Source organism: Schistocerca nitens, chromosome 1 (assembly GCF_023898315.1).
Source record: "Schistocerca nitens isolate TAMUIC-IGC-003100 chromosome 1, iqSchNite1.1, whole genome shotgun sequence".
In the NCBI taxonomy this organism is placed as follows: Eukaryota; Metazoa; Arthropoda; class Insecta; order Orthoptera; family Acrididae; genus Schistocerca; species Schistocerca nitens.
The window spans coordinates 190,353,444-190,370,945 of record NC_064614.1 but is presented as its reverse complement, the minus strand read 5'-3'; the positions used below and the strand labels follow the sequence as shown (position 1 = coordinate 190,370,945).

At 45.1% G+C, this 17,502-nt stretch overlaps 1 protein-coding gene and 1 pseudogene across 1 annotated transcript in view; both read left to right on the top strand.

The window, feature by feature from the left end:
- Window positions 1-17,502, top strand: part of LOC126245257 (RNA-binding protein 24-B-like) — a 375,332-nt gene that overhangs the window by 301,106 nt on the left and 56,724 nt on the right. The window lies entirely within an intron of this gene.
- LOC126206850 (5S ribosomal RNA) lies at window positions 3,871-3,988 on the top strand (annotated as a pseudogene).

Sequence of the window (17,502 nt, the reverse complement as noted above, 5' to 3'; positions counted from 1 at the left end):
TGGGAGAAAACTGTCGTTCTCCGTCTAGCCAAGAACGAAATTACAGTAAATGGTTCTGAGCACTATGTGACTTAACATCTGAGGTCATCAGTCCCCTAGAACTTAGAACTACTTAAACCTAACCAACCTAAGGACATCACACACATCCATGCCCAAAACAGGATTCGAACCTGCGACCGTAGCAGTTGCGCGGTTCCGGACTGAAGCGCCTAGAACCGCTCGGCCACAACGGCTGGCGAAATTACAGTACTTCACACGTTGTTGTTTGTCACCTTCACGAAGAGCTTGCAGTAGCTGAATTTTGTATGGTCTCATGTGTAAACGTTGACGCAACACACGCCAGACGGACATAGGGGACATTTTGAGCTGTCGAGCTGCACGGCGAACGAATTTATGCGGTCTCATTTCGAAACTACGGCGGAAGCGTTCGACGTCTGTGCCAGACACTCGGGGACGGCCCCGCGATTTGCATTTACACAAACAACGTTTTTCTCGGAATTTTTGATGCCTTCGTCTAATGCCCTGTGCTGTAGGAGGATCCACACCATACGAAAGTCACGCTGAACAGGTAATACTGACGCCGCTGCGCAAAAATTAGAACACAAAACGCTTTCTGTTGTCCCAACACCATTATTACTAGAACAGAAGTAGCGCAGACTGCTGCTACGTAGCGGGAACCTTGTAAAACGCGAGAATTTGCTCTTCCCAACAGTTTTTAAAAAATCGTATGATTCTTTTTGATACACTCTGTTTATTGACTCAGTACGAATATCCTGGAGTGTGTGTTTCAGTCCGTGTTTGTTCTCTTTAGTGTTACAATGAATTTGAAACTGAGCCCCGTTAACTTCAACACTGCGACGGTACTGACGTAGATGGACGTCCGTGTTCGATGGAACAAGTGTAGTGTGTTCCATATGTGTGTGTCGCTGCACAAATTCTGAAAGAAATCTTGTAACTAATTCCTCTTCTTGCTTGGTCAAGGAGTAGGAGTTGACCATCAACAAAAACAAACGTAACGTATTGCGAATACGTTGACGGAAAGACCCTTTATTGTAGGATTATACAATGCAGAACGATCACTGGAAGCTGTTACTTCGAAAAAATATCTGAGTATGTGACGGAGCGATTTGACACGGAACGACAACGTAAAATTAATCCTGGGTAAGACTGATGCCAAGCTGAGATTCATTGGAAGCCCCGTCAAAAACTGTATAGTCCCTCAACGAAGGAGGTAGCTCACAAAGCATTCGTCCGACCAATACTTGGAATAATGCTCGTCAGTGTGGGATCCGCACCAGATGAGATTGATCGACGAAATACGGAAGATCCAAAGAAGAGAAGCACATTTCGTTACAGGTCCGTTTAGTAAGCGCGAAAGCGTCACGGAGATACTCAGACAACTCCATTGGCAGACACTGCGAGAGAGGTGTACTGCATCACGCTATGGTCTATTGATAAAATCCCGAGAGTGTACGTTCCTAGAAGTTACACAATATGTCGCTTCCTCCTTCGTATATCTCGGGAAAATACCATGAAGATTAAATTGGAAAGATTCGAGCCCACGCGGACGCTTGCTAGCAATCGTTCTTCCTGCGAATCTTCCGCGACAGGAACATGAAAAAGGGAAAGTGGGACGGGTACAGAGTATCCTCCGCCACACACCGTAGGGTGACTTGCAGAATAAAGACGTAGATGCAGCGCTGTTTACTGGCTGAAAGTGAACTTCAGGACGCTACACCAGAGGGCGCCACAACACTGCATACCTCAGATCAACTTTAGTGTAACAAAGTTTGAAGAAGATACCTTTTGTTTATCTCCTTCGTCACGGACGTGCTTTCTCATGCTTAGTGCGCGCTCGATATGCTTTTTCTACATCTTATTACTTAAAGAAATATATTTGTTTTTCACTTTGTCTGTTCAGGCACTGAATTTTTGAAAGCTCTATATAGGGTGAATGTTAATAAAACCGACAAACTGCAGGGACGGAAATGGAGGAAAAAATGTCCTATAAACATGTGCCTGGAAATGGATTGTTGCCCCGGTAGTTACGAAAGTTCCTCTGATGACATGCCGCGCTTTCCTTGTGTGTTGCAGAATGTGTGATCGTCGCAGAGTACTGCAAGCAGCAGAATGGTCCGGTACCCATGTCGGGAGCAAGCTTGGAAAAAGTTTGGCTCCCATTGTCTCTAATCGATCTCGTTCTTTCGTTATCCGTTGGGCCGAACCAATTTGCTTCTGAAGTTATCTCACGGACGACGTAGGACTTAGAGCGTACGCCGCAGCAACTCTGGCTTTAGCCTCTTCAGTGACAAGTCTCTCTGGGGGTGCAGCAACCCTTTCGTGAGTAACCGAACCTGTACGCAACAAACTCGCATGCAGTGTCTTAACTGTTTCCACTTCCAAAGTTGCGTGTCTTCCCCTCTCCCGTATCCACCATTGTTGCACCATTACCGGCGACTGCCGTACTTCCATCTCCTGGTTGCAATCCGAGCACGGTCAGAAACGTGTAATCTCTGTGCCATCTTCACTTAATTCGTGGTTAGGGCTGCAACAAATAACAGATACGTAACAGTTACGTAATGGCATAAATAGAGCATAATATAGTGGTAGAGTGATTGATCTTACGTCATTTGTGATAGGACAGCAGTAAAATAAAAATAGAGATATAATAATGGATCACCCTGTAGATTTCGAATACATTTGTAACAACAGTAAGAAGAACAATGTTACGTACTGAAGCCAGTGGCGGTTAGTAACCACACATTCGCCGTTATCTTGCAACGGGCTCGTTTGCTCGCTCGTCTTTAGTAGAACACTGCTACTCCGATATACTTCCACACATGTCAGTTTTCGGTAGTAATTGTGGACTACCCTGTGTATACACTAACCAGTTTTTATTATAATATCTATGGATAAATAAATAATAAATCTCTTGTGGCTCACGGCTTGGTGCAAGTATATTTATCTGGCGCCATTTCAGTCAGGGGCGTATCACCTTAAATGGATGCTGTCCGACATAACTGAACCCAGGTCCACCGAAAGAAAAGCGTGAAAAATACCATTTTGCTACGGAGGGGCATGATTATTGATGGTGGGGCAGTAGTCGCTAGTAATCTCTTAAACTTTGTTTGACTAGCGTAGCGTTAGTCAGTTAAGACCTTTACCAGTGCGTAGTACCTATAAGTCAGTTGACACTAACGGTTTTAGGCTGTCACGTTCGTTTTTTGTTATCTCACGAACAGTGAATAGAAAGTTAGCTGCAGAGCAGCGTCTTTTTGAATTTGGAAAAATAATGGACACATGACCATAATTACAGTGATGTTTGTGATATATTTACGGAACGTTTTCCAGACTTCCAACCTCCATCTCGATAAGATATTCGCAAATTAAATTTAATATTTGAAGAGATTGGCCCTGTAGAGCATTTCTCGTTCACGTCGGTCAAAGTCTGTTACTAAAAAGAGAATCTTAATGTTGGCACACAATGTTTCTTACAATCACCGACTAAATCTTACCGAAAAGCGTCCAACGCCCATGGAATAGTAAGAACAAGCCCACTAAGGATTCAGAAAAAGAGAAAATGAGACGATGTAGGACTACTTCCTTTCAAGGCCTAATTTCAAATAATCCAGGCAGGGCTATGGAATTGTGCGTGTTGCGCACACTGCGACAACAAGCCGATCCCGGGCGAGGAAGGGGGCGCCAAACGATTTATTGCTTGCGTGGAAAAATAGTCTCGAACCAGTTGTCTTCCTCGGGTTTTGAGCAAAGAGTGGACCATCAGTTTCGATGAGAAAGCAACTGTCTGTATGCCTCGGTTTGCGCCCTAATCTGCCTTATTTTATTTTCGCTGTCCCTACGTGTGGTATGGGCAGCGGCCTTGCCGCAGTGGATACACCGGTTCCCGTGAGATCACCGAAGTTAAGCGCTGTCGGGCGTGGTCGGCACGTGGATGGGTGACCATCCCGGCCGCCATGCGCTGTTGCCATTTTTCGGGGTGCACTCATCCTCGTGATGCCAATTGAGGAGCCACTCGACCGAGTAGTAGCTGCTTTGGTCAAGAATACCATCTTACGACCGGGAGAGCGGTGTGCTGACCCCACGCCCCTCCTATCCGCATCCTGCATCGAGGATGACACGGCGGTCGGATGGTCCGGGTAGGCCACTCGTGGCCTGAGGACGGAGTGAGTGAGTGAGTGCTACGTGTGGTATACGAGGGTGGCAATAGAATTGCTGCGCCTTCCTTATTGAATAACGGTTCTCAAAATTTATCCAGCCGCTTTCTTCTAAATGTTTTCATTTACTTTCCCAGAATATTTGTGCTATTGTTCGAAGGGGAGGGGGGGGGGTATATCCATGCCGAGTTATCGTGATCCTAGCATCGCTTCTCTGAATTTCTTCGATGTCAAGCCTAAAATAAGGACTCCAAACACTGGAGAAGAACACTAGAAATGGTCGCGCTGTGCTTTCCCAGAACTCTTCTAGGTTTCCCATTCGTCTTCCCCACTACTGGTTTTATCTGTTTTTCAGTTTCTAGTGTTTTAAAGGATCAAGATAAGTGCTTTCAGTAAACGCACTTCACGACGTCCCGCACTGCTTCCAAGATAGATCCTGGTGGAAGTAGTCTGCCTATACACACACGCTCAGACATACACTATGTGACCAAAAGTATCCGGACACGTGCCTGAAAATGACTTACAAGTTCGTGGCGCCCTTCATCGGTAATGCTGGAATTCAGTATGGTGTTGGCCCACCCTTAACCACGATGACAGCTTCCACTCTCGCAGGCATACGTTCCATCAGGTGCTAGAAGGTTTCTTGGGTAATGACAGCTCTTTCTTCACAGAGTGCTGCACTGAGGAGAGGTATCGATGTCGGTCGGTGAGGCCTGGCGCGAAATAGGCGTTCCAAAATATCCCAAAGGTGTTTGTATTATTCAGGTCAGGACTCTATGCAGGCCAGTCCATTACAGGGATGTTATTGTCATGTAATCCCTCCGCCACAGGCCTTGCATTATGAACAGGTGCTCGATTGTGTTGAAAGATGCAATCGCCATCCCCAAATTGCTCCTCAGCAATGGGAAGCAAGAAGGTGCTTAAAACATTAATGTGATAGTGCCACGCAAAACAACAGGGGGTGCAGCCCCCCTCCATGAAAAACACGACCACTCCATAACACCACTGACTCCGAATTTTACTGTTGGCATGACACACGCTGGCAGATGACGTTCACCGGGCATTCGCCATACCCATACACTGCCATCGGATCGCCAAATTGTGTTCCGATTCGTCACTCCACACAACGTTTTTCCACTGTTCAATCGTCAAATGTTTACGCTCCTTACACCAAGCGAGGCGTCGTTTGGCATTTACCGACGTGATGTGTGGCTTATGAGCAGCCACTCGACCATAAAATCCAAGTTTTCTCACCTCCCGCCTAAATGTCATAGTACTTGCAGTGGATCCTGATGCAGTTTGGAATTCAGTGTGATGGTCTGGATAAATGCACATTACGACCCTCTTCAACTGTCGGCGGTCTCTTGTCATTCAACAGACGAGGTCGGCCTGTACGCTTTTGTACTGTACGTGTCCCTTCACGTTTCCACTTCACTATCACATTGGTGGACCCAGGGATGTTTAGGAGTGTGGAAATCTCGCGTACAGACGTATAACACAAGTGACACCCAATCACCTTACCACGTTCGAGGATTGAGTTCCGCGGAATGCCCCATTCTGCTCTCTCACGGTGTCTGATGACTACTGAGATCACTGATATGTAGTACCTGGCAGTAAGTGGCAGCACAATGCAGCTAATATGAACAACGTTTGTTTTTGAGAGTGTCCGGATACTTTTGATCACATAATGTTCCTCCCAGCTGTGAATCATTGTAATTGAACGAAGACAATGAATACAAATAGAATTTTACTTCGTGGGAGGATAAGTTTACCCAAAGAGTGTTGAAAAATCGAATGAAATAGATGTTAGTTTTATGTAGCGATTTAAAAACAAGACCAAGAAACCGAAAACGGAAATATCACAGAATAATAAAAATAAAAAATCTGAGTTCATTTAGACAGCGTTTGCATTAGAACCACAAGTGCAAGAGTACAAGAATTATCATGTTTTTTCACCTATTTTCTTTATTAGTAACTGTAAGGACAGTAAGTGAGCTGTGAATAAGACTTTCGCTAACGGCGATTTAGATTGCACTCGGAAAACTGAAGTGACAAATGATGGATGTGTATTCGGACCTGTGTTACCTGCAACTTGAGTGACTTCTGTATATCATGAAGACAACTCAACAATCGTCGCATATGACTTCATTTGAAACGACTGAAAATCAGAACTTCAGTTCTCTCATTAGAAGACTTTTTTCTTCTGACAAGCATTTTACAAAGAACAAATTGAAAATGTTTCGTCTGGAGACGCATTCTAATAACACTTCGGAAATACAAGATCGATTTAAAAATCTGTTTCATTAAAATACTCAAACCCTATAGACGTTTACAATTCAGATGACTGTGATATATACGCAAAGTGAGGTTGATAAATGACTTAAAACAGACAGCTACAACTATGTTATTTGTACTTGCCCTGAGCATTCATTATGTGGACTATAGTCAGTTGTATGTTGCAATTTTTGTACCATTGCTTCGCGCATGGAACGCAACCGATTGCCGTAGTGAGTGTGATATCGATATGGATTTTATGCCTGTTACACTACTGAGATATATGAAAAAAATCACTGTTGAATTCAGCCGTATGTGAGTGACTTGTGAGTGAATTTTGTCACGGGTATGTTTGTTCAGACCCGTTCGTGTCCCTGGAAAGCCACCACATCTTTTCTGCACCTTCGTGACGCGACACTGAAGTTGAGGTAATTAATTAGACATGTAGAGAAGTGAATGAATGCAGCTGCTCCGACTTGGCGCCAGTCTACTAGACGACACATCCAGCGAGCCGCCAGCCCAGCCAGTGTGTAATGCAATATTCTATTTCAGGCGCGAGAGCACGGCGGGCTGAAGGGTCGAAGGGCCACTGCCGGTGGCCGCCACTCCACGCGAGCGCTGATGACCAAATCATCATCATCATGATGACGATGATTCAGAACACTGTGCCCTGTGAGCGACCCGATCGATCGTTCGTTCGTGTGCTGTGACTCTTTTTTTTCCTTTTCTCTCTTCATCTTCATTAGTTTGTTTTAATATTTACCTTTTTTTTTACTTGCACGGTGGTGTCGTTTGCTGTGGAGGTTGAAGGTTTTATGTTTTACATTTTTTTTGGTGGGTTTTAATTGCTGTTGATGTTGGTTTAGGCTGGTGTGATTGTTTTTTTATATTTATATAATATTTGGCTCCTTACTTGATTCACTGTTGTCATTACATGAGTTTAGTAGGTGTATTGGAGGTTTCAGTGTTGGTTTCCAAGTAGTCTGTAACTTGATAACCAGTGTCACAGATCGCTGTGCTGTATATTGTAATAACAGACAAGTTTTCACCTTAAACTATAGTGTTTGTATAACCGTGAATTAATTTGAAACACGTTCTTGTTATTTGCCTGGACCGCGAAAGAAAATATCTCCGTTCTAAGAAAGTGTACCTAACATAATTGTCTTTAACAGTTGTCTCTAAAATCTATGATTCTAACATAATCTTGACATTAATTTGCATCCACTTAAAACAGTTAAACATAGAACTTTGCCTGTACTTGTCAATGAGACGCACATACTTGTACGTGAGTTTTGTAACTTCCTCCTATCAGATAACGCATCCGCCGATTGCAAGTACTATAACGGGATAGCCCACTTCGGGAGAGCACAGTGTAAAAGTGACTCACACGAGTATGGGAATTTGGTGTGTAAGATGGTTGTGTTGCTGTGGAAGCGTGTGGTATTGACGTAGCGTTGGTGTACAGTAGAAGTCTATTAGCTAGCCTGTAACAGAGCAGAACACACACATCCTTCTTGCCGTGAGCGTGTGCTGTGTGTGTTTACACCCTATATAGCTGCCGTTCTGTACGTGCCACATCTCTCTCACTCAAACAAGTTTGCTGTGAATTTCTTTCCTGCTTTATTTCCTTCGCTTTATTTTTTTATGATTGGTTTGAGTGTTTGGTATTGTTGGTATTTTTCGGGATGCCTATTTTGAACTTGTGCTAAAAGATCTTTGCACATTTTTTTAAACAAATGTAAAATACAAGTGTGATATATTTAATCTTGCACACTATAATGTAGTGTATATATATCTAATTTTTTCTTAGAAAAAAAAATGGTTCAAATGGCTCTGAGCACTATGGGACTCAACTGCTGTGGTCATAAGTCCCCTAGAACTTAGAACTATTTAAACCGAACTAACCTAAGGACATCACACACATCCATGCCCGAGGCAGGATTCGAACCTGCGACCGTAACAGTCGCACGGTTCCGGACTGCGCGCCTAGAACCGCGAGACCACCGCGACCGGCTTTTTCTTAGAAGTGTGGCATATATGCACACAAAAATTTGTGTGACAGTAAGTGCAAGTCACTAGGTTAAATGGTTTCAATTGGAATCTACATAAGTATTCACTGTGTATCAGCTCTTCCTAGATCATTTTGATTTCCTGTCGCGGTTACTGTTGCATACAGACACTTAATAGAGAGGGGAAAAAAAAAACTGCGCACCGCTAAGGAAGTATCCGAACAGGACAGAAATTGGTAATGTGATGTATCCAAGTGATCACAAGTTCAGAAAAAATGGATTATTTATTCAAGAGAAAGAGCTTTACAAACTTAGGAAGTCAGTAACGCTTTGGTCTACCTCTAGCCCCTTGCGCAAGCTGTTATTGGGATTGGCATTGATTCATAGAACTGTTGGATGTCCTCTTGAAGGATATCGCTGAATTACAGGGTGTCCGAAAAGTCTTGCCCTGATTACATAAATTGATAACTCAGGCTAGAAGTAAGATACAAATATGAAACAGGTGTCTAATTGTTTACAAACTATCAAAGTTTTTTTCACACATCAGTAAACTTCCACATAAGCACGCTTGGTAGCACGTAGCACATCTATGCGATATTCAGTTTCCGTCCACACATTAGCCAACATCACTGGAGGGATCGATTCAACGACTGTGGTTATCCTTTGCCGCACGGTTTCAAGATCTGGTACACGTGTTCGGTAGACCTCGTTCTTGACGTAACCCCATAAAAAGAAGTCTAATGGGGTTATGTCAGGAGAGCGTGGAGGCCAAACCGTTGGCCCATCACGACCAATCCATCGCCCAGGAAAGGTCATATCGAGATAGGCACGGACGTCCAAACCCCAATGAGGCGGTGCACCGTCTTACTGAAACAAGACATCGGGGTGATACTGAAGCAGCTGAGGAACAGTATACAGTTGCAACATGTCCAGATACACTGCAGATGTGATGGTAGCCTCAGCGAAGAAGAATGGCCCGATAATTTGATCGTGCAATAGCGTGCACCAAACATTCACCTTTGAACTGCCTCTGGTGCACTCCATGACCTCGCTAGGGGATTGTAAACCCCAAATGCGCACATTATGGCGATTCACTACTCCACTGACAAAAAAGGTCGCGTCGTCGGAAAAGGCAATTCGTCTGAGATAACCATCATCGTCCTCAATACGTGATAGCATTTCGATCGCAGAGTCATATCGACGTGTACTGTCATTGGGCAACAAGGCCTGAACGATTTGCACTTTGTATGCACGAAACAATAAACGTTTGTGTAAAATGTCATGGAGAGAGCTTTTTGGCATCTGTAATTCACGTGAGGCCCTGCGCACCGATTTCTTCGGACTTCGCAGAAAAGACTGCCTTACAGCTTCCACCCTGTCTGCTGAGGTTCTTGGTCGACCAGACCTCGGAAGGTCAGCAACCGATCCTGTGTTCCTGAATTTCTCATACCAGGCTTTAATGTTCTTGACATCAGGTGAATTACTTCCAAATGTTGTCTGGAAGAGTCTCTGCACTGTGGTTCGTGATAGTGTCTCATGGTACCAAAGGTCACACTGTGCCTTCTCCTGATTGGTTAACATGGCTTCTTGGGCACTGCACCTCATCCACTGCTTCTGTACTGCGAACCTAAAACAGAAAAAAAAACTTTGATAGTTGTAAACAATTCGACACAAGTTTCATATTTGTATCTTACTTCTAGCCTGAGTTATCAATTTATGTAATCAGGGAAAGTCTTTTCGGACACCCTGTATGTCCAATTGGCGTGTTAGTTCGTCAAAATCCTGAGTTGATTGGAGGGCCATACCCACAATGCTCAAAACGCTCGCAGTTGGGGATGGATCCTGCGACCTTGCTTGGCAAAGTACGGTTTGGCAAGCACGAAGACGAGCAGTAGAAACACTCTCCGTAATCAAGCTGGCATTATTTTGCTGAAATGTGTGCCCAGGATGGCCTGCCATGAAGGGCAGCAAAACGGGGCGTAGAATATCGTCGACGTACAGCTGTGCTCTTAAGAGTGCCGCACGTCACAACCAGATGGGGTCCTGCTACGAAATGAAATGCCACCCCAGACCACCACTCCTGGTTGTCGGGCCATATGGGAGGCTTCAGTCAGGTTGGTATGTCACCGTTGCCCGGGCGTCTCCAGACACGTCTTCGGTGGCCATTGCGACTCAGTTCCAAGCGAGACTCAACACCGTGAGATTCCAGGCTGAAGACCTGTCTCGAGAAGCCCCGGACTGTCGCCCGACATCTTCCAGCAATGCTCTGGGGCGCCATTTCCTTTCATAGTAGGGCCCCTTTGGCTTCAATAAGCGCCAAATGTGGACCAGCGCGTTATTGACCTACTCAATTTGTGAAGCCTCTTTCTCTAGTGTAAAAAAAATGGTTCAAATGGCTCTGAGCACTATGGAACGTAACTTCTGAGGTCATCAGTCACCTAGAACTTAGAACTACGTAAACCTAACTAACTTAAGGACATCACACACATCCATGCCCGAGGCAGGATTCCAACCTGCAACCGTAACGGTCGCGCGGGTCCAGACTGTAGCGCCTAGAACCGCTCGGCCACTCCGGCCGGCTCTAGTGTACTTTACGTAATTTTTCTGAATCTGTAACCATCTTTGTCTTTACATGTACATCACATCTAGCGATTTCCGACCCATTCGGTAAATCCTTCGTGGTGCGTCGTTTTCGTTGCTTCGAGTGTATAATGAATCATTTAACGTCGACCGATATTTTAGCTTGTGCGTAGAATTAGCGGGTTAGGCCCGATAATATTCCTGACATTTCATACGATATGCTTAAATGAAAATGAAATGAAGCAGGCAGAAAGGAATACAAACGTCTCAAAAATGAAATCGACAGAAAGTGCAAAATGGCTAAGCAGCACAAACGTAAGAATGTAGAGGCGCATATCACTAAGGGTAAGATAGAAACTGCCTACAGGTAAATTAAAGGGACCTTTGGAGACAAGAGAACCACTTGCATGAATATCAGGAGCTCAGACGGAAACCCAGTTCTAAGCAAAGAACGAAAAGCAGAAAGGTGGAAGGAGTATATAGATGGTCTATATAAGGGCGATGTTCTAGAGGACAATATTATAGAAATGGAAGAGAATGTAGATGAAGATGAAATAGGAGATATGATACTGCATGAAGAGTTTGACAGGGCAGTGAAAGACCTAAGTCGAAACAAGGCCCCGGGAATAGACAACATTCCATAAGAACTACTGACAGCCTTGGGAGAGCCAGGCCTAACAAAACTCTACCATGTAGTGAGCAAGATGTATGATACATCAAGATATTCAAGAAGAATATAATAATTCCAATCCCAAAGAAAGCAGGCGTTGACAGATGTGAAAATTACCGAACTATCAGTTTAATAAGTCACAGCTGCAAAATACTAACGCGAATTCTTTACAGACGAATGGAAAAACTGGTAGAAGCCGACCTCAGGGAAGATCAGTTTGGATTCCGTAGAAATATTGGAACACGTGAGGCAATAATGACCCTACGACTTAGAAGCTAGATTAAGGAAAGGCAAACCTACGTTTCTAGCATTTGTAGACTTAGAGAAAGCTTTTGACAATGTTGACTCGAATACTCTCTTTCACATTCCGAAGGTGGCAGGGGTAAAATACAGGGAGCGGAAGGCTATTTACAATTTGTACAGAAACCAGATGACAGTTGTAAGAGTCGAGGGACACGAAAGGGAAGCAGTGGTTGGGAAGGGAGTGAGACGGGGTTGTAGCCTATCCCCGATGTTATTCAATCTGTATATTGAGCAAGCAGTAAAGGAAACAAAAGAAACATTCGGAATAGGAATTGAAATCCATGGAGAAGAAATAAAAACTTTGAGGTTCGCCGATGACATTGTAATTCTGTTAGAGACAGCAAAGGACCTGGAAGAGCAGCTGAACGAAATGGACAGTGTTTTGAAAGGAGGATATAAGATGAACATCAACAAAAGCAAAACGGGGATAATGGAATGTAGTCGAATTAAATCGGGTGATGCTGCGGAAATTGGATTAGGAAATGAGACGCTTAAAGTAGTAAAGTAGTTTTGCTGTTTGTGGAGCAAAATAACTGATTATGCTCGAAGTAGAGAGGATATAAAATGTAGACTGGCGATGGCAAGGAAAGCATTTGTGAAGAAGAGAAATTTGTTAACATCGAGAATAGATTTAAGTGTCAGGAAGTCGTTTCTGAAAGTATTTGTATGGAGTGTAGACGTGTATGGAAGTATAGAAGAGAATAGAAGCTTTCGAAATGTGGTGCTACAGAAGAATGCTGAAGATTAGGTGGGTAGGTCACATAACTAATGAGGAGGTATTGAATATAATTGGAGAGAAGAGAAATTTATGGCAGAGCTTGACTAGAAGAAGGGATCGGTTGGTAGGGCTTTTTCTGAGGCATCAAGGGATCACCAATTTAGAATTGAAGGGCAGCGTGGAGGGTAAAAATCGTAGAGGGAGACCAAGAGATGAATACACCAAACAGATTCAGAAGGATATAGGTTGCAGTAGGTACTGGGAGATGAAGCTTGCACAGGATAGAGTAGCATGGAGAGCTGCATCAAACCAGTCTCTCAGCTGCAGACCTCAACAACAACAATGCTTAAAAGGTTTGATATTCACGAAATTTAGAAATTTCAGTAGAAAATTCCCCAATTGAACAAGTTTAGGCCCTTAGTTTCGGGGAAAGAGAAAGTCAAATTACGGTTTGCAGAGTCGCACGAGAGTTGTTGCTCAGTTCTCTGCAGTAAAGGGGTTTTATAGACTACCGGTGTGAATCTTTTACGCCGCACTGCGTCATATAAATAAGTCAGATATGGGTTGTTGTGAAGAGAACCGCAAGATATATTTGAGAATTGTCTAGAGCTGTTAATTAAAGGTAAGTTAGATTGGATGGATAGATCGAATGGCTTATGAAGAGTTACTGAAACGAACTGCGGGAAAAAGAATTTTATAGCACAACCGAACTAAAAGAAGGGCTCGGTTAATAGGACACATCATGAGGCGTCAAGGAAATGCCCATTTGGTAATGGAGGAAAATGTGGTACCGTAAATATTGAAGGAGACCAAGTTTCGAATTCTGCGAACAGTTTCGAATGGATGGAGATAAAGAGACTCGCACAAGATAGACTAGGGTGGAGAGCTGCATCAAACAAGTATCAGAGCTGAAGACCATAACAAAAACAATATGCGTAGCTACATCCTGGCAGATTTCAGCAGAATAATTCTGGCATTCAGTCCAACCTTTATCGTGGTAAATAATGATTACTGAAACACGCATTAATAATCACAATGCAACAACTCTATAGGAACAATACTTAGAACAAGACGAGAGTGTATGGAGATAATCTAATGTAGAGTATCGAAACTAGTGTAAGAAACAGCAGCAAGGAAAACCACAAACAGCAACATTAGAATTGACTTCCCGTCAACACTAGTGAAGTACGGTAACGTGGCAGTGGTATCCAGCACTCAGCAGCGACCGTACAGAGGATGTACCAAGAGATGGTCAAGTCCACATAGCTCGCACACAATTCACGGACGTGCCAAAACGTCACGACTACCTGGTTAACAGCGTATTGGTCCATCTTTGGGACGAAATTCAGCACTGATTGTGACATAGATTCGACAAGTCCTTGATAGATTTCAGGAGATAGCGTAGCACCAGATGTCTGCACACAGAGGTCACTCAGTGGTCGGTGGTTTGTGGGCGCTGAGCTGGAATCTGATAGCGTCCCAAATGTGTTCCATCAGACTCAGATCAGATGAATTTGCTGACCAGGACATCATCATGTTCCTCAAACCATTGTAAACACGATTCTGGCGTTGTGTCACGGACAGTTATCCTGCTGGAAGATTTCATCGCCTTCTGTGAAGACATCAAGCATGAAGGGATGCCGATGGTGTGCAGTTACGTCCAGGTAGCCTTGTCATGGTGCCTACCACTACCACTATCACGGATCCCATGGAAACCCAGATGAATGTCCCCCATGGCACAATACTGACACCATCAACCTTCGTCTGTGGTGCTTTTCATATTTCGAGATGCTTTTCGCCTGGATGACGGCGTATCCGAACTTGACTGTCGACTTGGTGCAGTAAAGAAACGTGATTCATCCGGCTAGACGACTTGCTTCCATTGATACACAGTCCAATCTCGATGATGCCATGCCCACTGTAATTGTAATTGACTAAGGCGTTGGTTCACCACGGAGACTAACAGCGGCGTATGCTGCGGAGCCCTGTGTTCAACCACGTGCGCTGAGCAGTGTGCTCAGAAACACATATGCCTGCAATAGCTTTGTACTCTATTATCAAATCTGCCACAGATCATCTGCTATCCTGCATTACAGAACGGGCAAGCCTCCGATCTCTACGTCCTGTGACGAACGTGGATGTCCAACATTTTTTCACATACTTGTGGTTTCGCCGGCCTTCAACCACTTCCGTTTACAAAGTCGCTTGTGTGAATGGATTTCCCATTTTCGACCCAGTGTAGTTCAGGCTGTTACGATGGTCACGGTTAAATAAGTGAACCTGACACGCTAGCCACCTAAGTGGCGTGACATCGAAAGACTTTTGAGAGAGACGGCATTATTATATTACCATTTGAAACGACATTCATTGGGTACAATTTCACAACTGATGGCGCCGCTTTCGTCAAATGGGGAATTTCCGTTGTTGACGAATGTCTGGAGCAAATGCTGAAGGTGCGTCTGTCGTACCGGTGGTGAGAAGAGTATTCTCGAGTCTCTTTACAAGAGAGGACAGCCAGCCCTTTTACCCTTGGTTCGCACACGAAGAATGCGGCAGAATATGGCCAGAAGTACTCGCCTCCGTCAACGGGGCGCACTCACCCTCGTGTTGGCAACTGAGGAGCTACGATGGTCGTTCAAAATGGTTCAAATGGCTCTGGGCACTATGGGACTTAACATCTGAGGTTATCAGCCCCCTAGACTTAGAACTACTTAAACCTAACTAACCTGAGGGCATCACACGCATCCATGCCCGAGGCAGGATTCGAACCTGCGACCGTAGCAGCAGCGCGGTTCGAGACTGAAGTGCCTAGAACCGCTCGGCCACAGTGGCCGGCTACGAGGGTCATTCAGTAAACAATGCAACACTTTTTTTCTCGGTCTGTTTCGATTGAAAATTGCGTAGTATGTCTTGGGACTTCGTCGAATATTTCCACTCCAGTCCCTGTAGGTTCATGGAGTTCCGATCGGTGACGGCGCTATATGTAGCCTTTAAAATCGTGTCTGCAACGGAGGTGCGTTCCAAGCAGAGAGCTGTCCCTGAAATCCTTTTAGGGGAAAATCAGTGCACCGCACATTTTCATAGGCGCTTCCTGAATGTCAGCGGAGACCTGGCTGTGAACAAAAGCACGGTGAGTCGTTGGACGAGGCGTCTGTCGTCATCACAGACAGCTATGTCCCCTGTAGTGTTGGAACGTGCGGACACTCTCATTCGAGGTGATCGACAGATCCAAATCAAACACCTCACTGCCCAATTGGACGTCTCTGTTGGTAGTGCTGACACAGTCGTCCACCAGTTGGTATACTCGGAGGTGTGAGCCCACTGGCGTCCTTGCCGCCTAACAGAAGACTATAAAGAACAACGAAGGACCATCTGTGTGGTCCAATGAAGGATGCACTCAGCGGGAAGCAGTACGTACAGATAATGGTGAGGTTATTGATGCAGCAAGACTAGGGTTCCGGCGTCGACTAGTAGAGTACAGCATGCGGACATCCAGGGTCTCCGAGTAAGGTGTCATAAGGCCGTCGCATTGACGGAGATTATGTTGAAACATATAATTTTGTAGCTACAAGAGTGGGGAGTAATATGGTGTGTTGGAATCGTGAATGAAAGCAATCTACCTTCAGAAGAAACAGTGTTGCATTACTTATTGAGCGCCACCCGTACTTGACCTAGTAGTAGCGGCTCCAGCTCACGAAAACTGACAACGGCCGGGAGAGCAGTGTGACGACCCGACGCCCTTCTGTATCGCATCCAATGACGCTGTTGGCATAGGATGACGCGGTGGTCGGTCGGAACCGATGATCCGCCAAATACTGTCGACAGAGTATGCCTTCCTCTTCACCATCACTGTACAGAAGTTTACGGAGTAAACCGGGTGATAGCACCACCGTCCCCGTTGCTTACTGCTACCGCCAAGCAGCAGTACTGCTTAGTCGCTACTTTAATACTGGCTAACGTGTTTTACTGTCACTGTTAACACAAATCCATAAATCAGATATCCCCATAGATTAATTTTGGACCGCTCTATCTCGCATTAAAGACATCATGAGCAGTGTTTGTTTGGACCACGTGCCTGACGAATCTTAGGAGGGACACCCTGTATATTTAGATGTAGACTACTCTGCATCTCGCAGTCTTGTGGGTACAGAAAGGCCCCGGATTGAACAGTTCGTTAACACTAAGGCCATAAATGACCGCAATAGGCTAGTTAATCATAGACGGAATTGTAGTCGTACGTGTCCGATTCGAATCAATAAAATCGACATCCGTGTGGAGTCCTTTCGGGAAACAACATAAACCCTAACTCCGGATACCCAGTAGCGGATATGAATTCTATGCGAGTTCATTCGCTTGTCTAATGCCCTACTTCGCTTGGTGTATCTCGGGCCGAAGCTGTGTATTCCTGAGTTAAATCGATGTTTGTCACGCAGAAAGCTGTTGAGGGAACCCAAATTTACAAAAGTTAACAAGGTACCGGGTAAGGTTACAGCGGGCCGGCGTCGGCCGGCGATCAATAAGCGAAGCAACAGTGCTGGTGGCTCTTCCAGTCGTCACCCTGCGGCAGAGCGGCTGGTGGCGTGAGAAAGCGTGGGCGGCGACACGCGACGCGCGACCCGCAGGCGCATCGATCCCACCCACCTGCTGATACCAGAATAGGCGCCACACACGGGAGCCGGTGGTCATTGCGCTCGCGTCACTAGCGGTGCGTGCGCTGCACCGTCTGCCGCTGTGCACCGTGCGCCACTTCCCGATACCCGACCTTGGACACGA